The sequence below is a fragment of the Myotis davidii genome, unplaced genomic scaffold, assembly GCF_000327345.1.
Source record: "Myotis davidii unplaced genomic scaffold, ASM32734v1 scaffold128, whole genome shotgun sequence".
In the NCBI taxonomy this organism is placed as follows: domain Eukaryota; kingdom Metazoa; phylum Chordata; class Mammalia; order Chiroptera; family Vespertilionidae; genus Myotis; species Myotis davidii.
Window position 1 is genome coordinate 2,692,123 of NW_006299719.1, and position 11,367 is coordinate 2,703,489.

Below are 11,367 nucleotides of genomic sequence, written 5' to 3' on the forward strand. Positions count from 1 at the left end.
TGTGTGAGTGTGTGTGTGTGTGTGTGTGTGTGTGTGTGTGCATGCTCTAATAAAAGGGAAACATACAAATTGACCACACCTCCCTATGCCCCAAGCCACGCCCACCAGCCAATCAGAGCGACTATATGCAAATTAACCCACCAAGATGGTGGCATGGCCAGAGTGCAAACAGCCATAAGTCCCTCACCCAGGCTGGTCAGGCACCCCAGTCGGGACCCCAACCCTGAAGAGGCTGTGGCCAGCCTGCAAACAGCCATCAGTCCCTCACCCAGGCTGGCCACACCCTCAAGGGGTGGGGGTCCCTGCTGGGGGGCTTGAACAGCCTTCAAACAACCCTCAGTCCCTCACCCAGGCTGGCCAGGCACCCCAGCAGGGATCCCCACCCTGAAGGGGCTGTGGCCAGCCTGCAAACAGCCATAAGCCACTCCCGCAGGCTCGCCAGGCACCCCAGCAGGACCTCCCTTCCTGAAGGAGGTGTGGCCAACCTGAAAATGGCCCTCAGCCCCTCACCCAGGCTGCCAGGCACTCCAGCAGGGAACTCCACCTTGAAGGGTGTGTAGCCAGTCTGAAAATGGCCCTCAGCCCCTCACCCAGGCTGGCCAGGCACCCCAGCGGGACACGCACCCTGATCCAGGACACCCTTCAGGGCAAACCAATAGGCCCCCACCCATCCGCCAGACATATAAGAAAAGGGTAATATGCAAATTAACCCTACCAAGGGCGCCTGGGCTGCCAGAGGGATGTCTGACTGCCAGCTTAGGCCAGATCCCCTGGGGAGTGGGCTTAAGCCAGCAGGTGAGGTGGACATCCCCCGAGGTGTCCCAGACTGTGAGAGGGCACAGGCTGGGCTGAGCCCCCCCACCCCAGGGCACAAATTTTTGTGCATTGGGCCTCTATTATATTGTCTATTTTGTCATAAATTAATTGACCATATATATGTGGATTTATTCCTGGACTCTCTATTCTATTGCATTCATATCTCTGTTAGTGTTTATTCCAATGCCATACTGTTTTGATCACTATAGATTTGCAATATAGTTTGAAATCAGAAGATGTTATCACTTTTGCTTTGCTCTTCTTTCTCAAGATTCCTTTGACTATTCAAGGTCTTTTGTGGTTCCATAAAAGTTTTAGGATTGCATATCGTCAGCTCTCTAAGTTTGTGAACTGCCAACTGTAGACAAAAAATACAGGTATTTATTATAAAATCTGCATATAAGTGGACCCATGCAGTTTATACCTGGGTTGTCCAAGGGTCAAATGTAGTCTTTTATAATTCATTGTATTTCTGTGGTATCAGTTGTAATGACTCCTTTTTTATTTCTAATTTTTTTTGTTTGAGTCCTCTCTTTTCTTTTTGAGTTTAGCTAAATCTTCATAAATTTTGTTTCCTAGTATATTTTAAAAAATAGCTTACTTTCATTGATTTTTTTTCTATTTTCTTTTTAGTCTGTATGTCATTTATTTCCACTCTTACCTTTGATATTTTCTTCCTTCTTCTAAGTTTGACCTTTGTTTATTCTTGTTTTACCACTTCTTTGAGGTGTCAAGTTAGGTTGTTTACTTAAGATCTTATTTTTCTCAATGTAGACCTTTATTGCTATGAACTTTCCTCTGAAAATTGCCGTATCTGTATCCCATAAATTTTGGTACATTGTATTTCTATTTTTATTTCCCTTAAAATTATTTATTATTTTTCTGAGTTTTTCTTTGACACAGTTGTTCAGTAGCATGTTGTTTAATCACCAAATATTTGTGGAATTTCCAGTTTTCTTTTTGGAATTAATATCATGTCATATCATTGTAATCAGAAAAGATGTCTGATACAATTTTAATGTTCCTAAATTTAGTAAGACTTGCTTGTGGCCTAATATGTGTTCTATATTACAAAATGTTTCATGTGAGTTTGAGAAGAACATATATTCTGATGGTGTTGTATAAAATGTTCTGCACAGGTCTGTTATGTACATTTGGCCTAGCATATAATTTAAGTCCAATGTTTCCTTATTGATTTTCTTTCTGGATGATCTTTCCAATGTTGAAAGTGGAGTATTGAATTTCCCCACTATTATTTATTGCTCTTTGTTTCTTATATGTTAATATTTGCCCTTACGCTCTTTTTAATCTTTTTCATTCTTTTTCTTTTTGCTCCTCTGATTGGAAGAATGCCACTGCCCTGTCTTTGAGTTTGTTGACCCTTTTTTCCCCTTCATCTAGTCTGATTTTAACCACTCTATTGAATTTTTCAGTTCAGTTAATATGTTTCTTCAGCTGTATGATTTCTGTTTGTTATTTTATATCTCTTTGCTGAAATTTTATCTTTGTTCATACATTGTTCTCCTGACCTCTGTGAGCATCTTTACGACATTAGATTTATCAGATAAATCAATTACTCCATTTCATTAAGGTCTTTTAGGTTCATGTTGTTCCCTATGTCCATTTCAGAGAAAAGAAATTAATAAATGAGAGTTCATTTTCTATTGCATTCTCCTTTTTCCCTATGTTCTTCTTTGAATTGTTTTATAAGACAGAATATTTTAGGTGACCTTTAAATTTCTCCCAGGTGTGAAAAGTCTGTTTTAATAGAGTATTTTTATGTGTAGCTTAAAATATTGTTTGATTTTTTCCCTCAGAAATCTCGAAACTTATATAAAACCAAATTTATTTATTACTATTCTCACTCGGTGTTAATTTCATAAAGAGTCTTTAGGATAAATATACTGTATTCTACTTTTTTGTAGTTTGCTTGTTGTTTTCAACCTACAAGCATTACTATTAACAATAGATAAATGTTCTTAGTTTAGATTCTGCTCAAATTCAGTGCATCATTAAAGTAATCAGTTTAATTTGGGGATGGGAGGTGGGCAATGAGATGTATTTAGGAATGAATATATTTACTGAACAGTATTATCCTATTTCTAAAGCGCATTATTTCTTTCTTGTTTGGTTTATTACTGGTAGTATTAACAATTTATCACTAATTATTAATTAATACTATCTTGAATTTTACATTATCACTGTAATCATTATTAATGTCAATGATATAAAATATATAAAGTCCTTAAATTTTGTCGGCTGTATGCTAAATACTTTAAGTTTTCACAAAATTCTATATGCCATTTTACAGATGGAAAAACTGATGCAAAGAAATTTAAGTATTTTATAGGAAGAAGCAGAGCTAAAAGTGGAAACCTAATCCTTAGTCATTATATTGGTATGATGAACTGCCTACTATAAATCCAAATTACAATTTTTGCTGAATATATTTATATACATGCATGTCTTTAGAACTAAAAAAATAAATAAGAAATCTATTTTTTGTTTAGAAAGGATATATACACACATACCTTTTGAATTTGATTCTATGGATAAGTAAAAATAATCACTTGAATAAAGAGGACCTCTCCCATACAATTAATTTTGCTATAATGATAGGCATATTCTTAAAAACCATGACTTGTTGTTTATATATAAATAATGTTTCCTTTTTGGTAATTTACTATCTAGATTTTAAGACTCAAGGAGTCATTACATAGGAAAACAAAAGCTTATAGACTTAAAAAGTAGCATTTGCTCGGACTTTATTTTCCCTTAAAAAAAAAAATAGTGTTCTCTTTAGCAATAATATTTGCATCCATAAACAAGCACTCTAATGGGAATGGATAAATCAGAAATGAACAGATTGAGTCAACCAGGGTCAGAAAACCTTGCAAGTCATTATCATAAATGCCTGTCAGCAGGCATGCATAAGGATATAGATGTCATTGCTTGGTTCTTAATAGAGAGGCATCTCCACCACAGTCTCACTTTCACTACAGCTGGAACCTCTGACTTCACTTTGCAAAGGCAGATATTTGCTGACCTCAGCAAAGGCAAAGGCAAGATGGAAGCGGCATGGAATTGCACAGGGTGCAAATATTATTAAAACATTATTGTTTACTGAGCTCCCATCTGTCAGGAAAGCTCAAGTGATTACACACAAGTTATCTTCCTGGACATGCTCTTTGCTCTCCTTTTCTAGCCCAAATTCTCTTTACTTCTGTAAATTGATTCTATGTTTATACACAGAAAATGATCCAGCTGCTGTTTAAAGCAACATACTCTACTTTTGCAAAATGAGGCAAAACAATTTCTATACCATTAAAATATACACACGTACATACTTTGCAAAACAAATGGCTAGGACTGCAAGCAGATTTTGGATCTAGAACAGGATTTTTTAAATGATTTTTTAAAATCGGAATCTCTGAATGGTTAGTAAGTTGTCTGAAATTATATGTAAAACTAGAGGCCTGATGCACAAAAATTCATGCAAGAGTAGGCCTTTCTCTCCCCCCTCCCCTGTTCCCCAGCTGCCAGCACCGTCTTCTCTCTGGCACCTGGGACCTGAGCTGCTTCCCTCCTCTGGCCGCCAGCAGGCACTCAAGACCCTGGCTGCTTCCTTCTGGCCACCTGCAGGCACTCGGGACCCAGCTGGCTTCCCTCTGGCCTGGCTTCGCCAGGAAGGACATCCGGAATGACATCCAGAAGATGTCCAGTTTAATTAGCATATTACCCTTTTATTATTATAGATATTTGTTATGCACATATGTTGTAGAGAAGTTAGGTAACTTATTTCCATTGAAGAAGTTTTCTCCCCTCCCAAGAGAGCATTCCTTTTCCTATACGCACAAGTCTTGTATGCTTTGTTTGTACATGACACCAGCCCCATGGCTACAGTTGATTGTATTATGATTGAATTCTTGACCTCAGCTCTAACTATTCAGATTCTCTTTCCCAGTAATTTGGTATTAGGATTCAGACACAGCGAGTAAGTGCCTAGAGATTAGTATGTTCCAAAATGTAGCATATATGCATATGTACTTTATACATCCATATTTCACACAGTGAGCACAGAGAGAAAACTATTTCCTAATATCACAGAAGCAGAGATAAAAAAAGAGTGGGTTTTGGAGTACTTTCCATTTTCAAATTGAGCCCCTCTGTTTGAGTTCTGGCTTCATTCCTGTGCTTAAGTTCTGTGAGATACCCTAATATATAACCTACAAATTCATCATATCCTTAAGTTGTCTCAGATGGTTTCAGTTATGCACAGTCAGTCATAAAATGTGCATCATTTAAAAAAAAAACCGGTTGTGAGAGGCCATTGTTTTGAGCCCATAAGTCATTTTTAAAACCCTACAAGGGTAAACCTCTGGCTTTGGGGGTTACATTATTCCCAGTCAGCTAGGCAATGCCTGGTAGACAGCCTCCGTAGCCTTGCAGAATACAAGTATTCTCTGGCGTTCCTCAGTAAAGAAAAATAAGATAAGGCTACATTGTGAAAATAAATACATGCTCTTACAATAAGATATTAAAATAAACAAATTTACTTGGGTAAAAAACATACTTTGGGAATTTGGACCACATCTGCATTTCACCATATGTTTTTTTGCTGCTTTCTGGCAGGAAACAATCATTTCCCCTTGATTTCTCATCTCCGATACAGATGTTTCAGAATTAGAGGGAAATCCAGTTAACCTATCAGAGTGTAAAAGAGAACATATTTTTTTTTAACTAGATGGCTCTAGATTCAAATTCCAAATCCTTTATTAACTATATGCATGTTCTTGGACAAGTTAACTTACTACCCTGAATTATATTTTTCTCCTCTGAAAAAAGGACAAATGTGTCAGTCTGAGAAATTAATTAAATGAGATAGCACTTGTCATGTAGCTTGAATGGTGCCTCATTCAATACATAGCAAGTGCACAGAGTATCTTAATCCCTTTCCCTTCCACCCACATTTGACCCTTAGTTTAAATTCAGAATATGATGCTAATACAAAATCAGTTAATAAGGCCCAGTAGTGGTGACAGAGAGCCCTACATGTACATTTCTAATCTCCTTATTTCCCTAAGCCCCAAGGTCTTTCAGTGTTATTAACACCAATGAAGAAGAGCCATTTTATTCATGTTAGAATCAATTTTCATTATGTATCTGTCTAGAACATTCCCTATAACAATATGAAATACTAGCTATTGATCACTAATTAGGTAGTAAATGGCAATGTGTTATATGATTAACCACGTTTAGTATTCACAGCAACACTCTGAGTTAGCTATTGCTACCTTTGAGGCTTAGAGAGGATAAGTAATTTTCGTGTACAAGGTCACCAGTTAAAAAGTGTCAGAGTCAGGATTCAAAACCAACTTAATTTTGTTCCAAAGTAAATATTATAACCAAGCTTCTTGTTGTTTGTTTCAATATGTTTTTATAGATTTCAGAGAGAATGAGAGAGGGGAAAAAGGATAAGACACATCAATGATGAGAGAGAATCATTGATCAGCTGCCTCCTACACCTCCTCTACTGGGGATGGAGGCTGCAAGAAGGAATCGAAACGTGACCTCCTGGTTCATGGGTCAAATCGCAACCACCGAGCAACACTAGCCAGGCACCGCCTTCTTCTATATTTTGCCCATTAAAGTAATTGTTGATTCTGCAGAATTTGACAGGAACCCAGAAGAGCAATAGGTTTTAAAAAAAGTTGGAGATTCTACAAACCAGTATTTGGAAGAAAAAAAAAATTGCAGTTTATATACTCACTCTTTTTTCTCAACTATTACTTCATAATGTCATGTTGTGACAGTTTCCAATTTCAAAATTGTATCAGCTGTTATTTCATTTAGATGTTTCTTACTTTTCTTAGTTTATCTGTTTGTCCCTTTATTGTTAAGCTATTCTTTTTGTTTTATATTGTGTTTCCTTCCTTCTTTTCTTACTCTCTTCCTCCTTCTCTCTTTCCATCCCTCCATCCTTCCCTTCCTATGTTTCTTTCTTCCTTTATATTATTTTATTTTTTAATTTATCTTTATTGTTGAAAGTATTACAGATGTCCCCCTTTTTTTTTCTCTATTGACACCCTCCACCCCACACAGTCCCTCCCTGCCCACGCCTTTACTGCACTATTGTCTATGTTCATGGGTTATGCACATATGTTCTTTGGTTAATCTCTTCCCAACACCCCTTTCCCTCCTTCCCTCTGAGATTTGTAAGTCTGTTCCATGCTTCTTTGTCTCTGGATCTATTTTGTTCATCAGTTTATTTTGTTCATTAGATTCCACATATGAGTGAGATCATGTGATTCTTGTCTTTCTCTGACAAGCTTATTTCACTTAGCATAATACTCTCCATATCCTTCCTTGCTGTCTCAAAGTCTAAAAGATCCTTCTTTTTTGCAGCTGCATAATATTCCACTACATAAATTTCCCACATCTTTTTTATCCAATCATCTACTGATGGGCACTTGGGCTGTTTCCATATCTTAGCTACTGTAAATGGTGCTGCTATGAACATAGGGGTGCATATATTATTTCTGATTGGTGTTTGGGGGGTTCTATAGGATTTATTCCCAGGAGTGGTATTACTGGACCTTTTCTTAAGTTGCATGAGTCCTTTATATTTTGGAAATTAACCTCTTATCAGATGTTTCATTAGCAAATATATCCTCCCATAGAGTGGGCTCCATTTTCATTTTGTTGATGATTTCTTTTTCTGTGCAGAAGTTTTTTTTTATTTTGAGGTAGTCCCATTATTTTATTTTCTCCTTTGTTCCCCTTGCCCTAAGAGATGTACTAGTAAACATATTGCTAGGAGAGATGTCTGAGATTTTTCTACCTATGGTTTCTTCTAGGATTTTTATGGTTTCACGACTTACATTTAAGCCTTTCTTCCTTTCTTTAGCAATTCCAACCCGCTTGAATAAAGAAAATAGTTACAAGTGGGCTAGCTTTATTTTTTGCAGCTTTGCAATTTTAATTTTTGTATCCACATAAAACGGTAGAGAACAAATTAGAATATTATGTTTAAAAATTGATTCAAATGCTCGAATATTGAAAGTTTACAGAATTATTCATTTATTCAGCAAATATTTTTTGAATGTCTACTTTGTGCCAAGTTTTGCTAGATACTGGAAATGCAGTAAAAAACAACAACAACAACAAAAAAAAACACACAACAAAACAAAGTTCCTGCTTCAAGGGTAAAATAAACAATAAATGAACAAATATATAATCATATTAGGGAATAATGTGCTATTTCAAAATTAAATCATGTTGCTTCTCTATAGTGGCAGAGTCGAAGAGATGATCAGAGTAGCTCCATGTCTGTTTGGTCCTCTTAAATTTAGGCCTTTTTAATTAATCTGACCTACTCTACTCTCTCAAAATTACCACAATGTCTTTCTCTGACATCTCTACTATTTTGGGAACCTAATTAAAAGTGAATTCAAGTTCCTTTGGGTTACATACACATGAAGGCTTCTGGCTTATAAACACATGAAGAGATATATGTCCTGGAACCACTTTTAGGAGTGGCAACTGGGGCCTGGAACCACTTTTAGGAGTGGCAACTGGGGCCTGGAACCACTTTTAGTACTCTCAATAATTTAATAAGAGCTAAGAAGTTTTCTGAAGGTCATATGGCAGTTAGGATGCAGGGGAACAAAGTTTACATTACAGATAAGGAAGGCATTCATTTCTGCCCATACACAAAAGGAAGAGCAATGAGTTGACTTTATGTGCAATGGCAAGGCAAATCAGAATATGACAAAAGTCAAACTAGCTGGAAAAATTACCGACCACTCCTAGTTAAGACTACATCCCCTATCTTGATTATTAATTTTCACACTGATTAGTCTGTGTTTTTGCCAATGTTTCTAAAAAAGATGACCCACAACACAGTTTTTAGATGTGATTATATGGTCCACCTGTATAGGTGTTTCTCCCTCACAGTACCTAAACCAGTTAATTAGTAAAGCCCTTACAGAGACATGTTATACAAATTTTTATCAAAAAACACTTTCTTATAAGGGCTTTGCATGAACACCCTAATTAAAATATCAGTTAGTTATTGTCTTTTTCATTACTATGTTTATTTTTCCTCATAGTGCTTTAGTTATTTGAAAACTTATTCCATATCTGATTATCTGTTTATTGTCTGTCTCCCCCATTAAAATGTAAATTCAAAAATTGCAACAGCCTTATATTTTTTAAAAACTATTTTTTTTTTGGTTAGAGAGTGAAAAAAGGAGAAGGAGAGAGAAGCATCCATGGACTGCCTTCTGCATGCCTGCAACCCAGGCATGTGCCATGACTGGCAATCAACCAGTGACCTCTGGATACATGCGATAACACTCAACCAACTAAGCCACACTGGCCAGGACAACAACCTTATCTTATTCACCGTTGTGCATATGCCCCAGCACCTAGAATACTGGCTAGGTTGAGAATATTGAAGCCATTCTATGAACATAAAGGTTCAACTGATTAAACATCTAATTTTAATATAAATGTAGACCAAATCATACCAAATATACCATCATACTAATTATCTTTCTATATTAACTCCTACCATTTCCTTAGTAGGAACTGGCAAACAAGGGGACTTAATTGTTCTTCATTTATTTGCTTTTCTTTTCCTGATTATATATTATTCACTGAAATGTCTCTTTTTTATGTTTCAATCCGACTTCCCATTATTTTCTCTTTATTTTAAAGTATTTTTATAAGTGCCCAAATATTAGGGCACATGGATATTCTGATGTATTTTTTTTCTTATTGCACACACGTGTCACACAAAATATAATGTGGGCCCAGCCAGTGTTGCTCAGTGGTTGAATGTTGACCTGTGAAACAGGAGGTCACAGTTTGATTCCCAGGATCAGGTCACATGCCCCAGTTGATGGCTTGATCCCCAGTGTGGAGCGTGCAGGAGGCAGCCGATCAATGACTCTCTCTCATCATTGATGTTTGTATCTTTCTCTCCCTCTCACGCCTCTCAGATATTAATAACATATACAAATATTATTAAATACACATATATATGTTTATATCCTATATAATAAAAGCCTAATATGCAAATCGACTGAAAGGGGGAAATGACTGGTAGAACAATCGATTGCTATGATGCACACTGACCACCAGGGGGGCAGGTGCTCAATGCAGGAGCTGTCCCCAGCCCGCAGGCAAGTGGGCAGTGCCAGCCCAGCCAAGGTGGGAGTCAGTGGGGGCCTCCCAATAGCCCTGCTGGTCACCCCACATATGGGCCTTGATTGCCGGCCAGGCCTAGGGACCCTACCCATGCACAAATTTTGTGCACTGGGCCTCTAGTATATATAGTGGAAGAAGTGGCTATTCCATGATGTTGTGTATTCTCCTACATATATTGAATTTACCCAAAGTTTCTCCTAAGAACATTCCTACTACAAGATAGCATAAGGATTTGAGTATGTTTTTTGAACCAGACTGTCACATACCAGTTGGCAGTGACTTACCTATCTGTGCCTCATTTTCCTCCTCACTAAAATAAGGATGAGGACAACTTCATAGTGTTGTCCTAAGGAGAAAATCAGTTAATAGAAACAAAATGTTAAAACAGTGCTAAACACATAGTGAGATGTCAGTATCCGGAGACAATTCCACAGAGAGCTCTCATGTTTCTGCATCTTGAGAGCAGAGGCAGTGATGGTTCTCTACCAGACTCTTTTCAAGGATGTTTGCAAAGAGAACATTTGAGCAATCCAAGCTAAGGGAAACCCAATCTTTATAATGAACTTCCTTTTGCCCCAAAGGAAGACATTATTTTATAGATAGTAGACACATTTTCCTTTTATAAGGAGGGAGACACTACCTCTATATTTCAAGGTTGTTCACTTTGCAAACATTCTTGAAAAGATAGTCTGGAAGAAAATTGTATTTGCAGATATAACCTGGCTTTTTTTTTCTTGTGGGAATTGGGGCTTGGAGAATGGGTACAAGAAAGTATTTGTGCCCTAAACGGTTTGGCTCAGTGGATAGAGCATTGGCCTGAGGACTGAAGAGGCCCAGGTTCGATTCCAGTCAAGGGCATGTACCTTGGTTGCAGGCACTTCCCCAGTGGGGGTTGGACAGGAGGCAGCTGATCGATGTTTCTCTCTCATCGATGTTTCTCACTCTCTATTCCTCCCCCTTCCTCTCTGTAAGAAATCAATAAAATATATTTAAAAAAAGAGAAAGTGAGAAACCAAGATGGCGGCATAGGTTAACGCCAGAGATTGCTGCCTCAAACAACCAATTCAAATTACACCTAAAAGATGGAACGGACATCATCCAGAAGCACAGGAGGGCTGGCTGAGTGGAAATTCTACAACTAGGAGTAAAGAGGATATCATACCCAGACTCAGAGAAGGCGCAGTGCTGAAGTGAAATTCTCAGGTGCGTTTGCGCGCGGAGCAGGGTGGCGGCGCGGAGGGCGCGGTTGTTGTTTATAATCGGGAGGGAGCTTCAGACTCTAAGCTCCAGATCCGGGCAAGGCGCTAGGGACTCAGACTCAAACGGGACAAGCGGGAC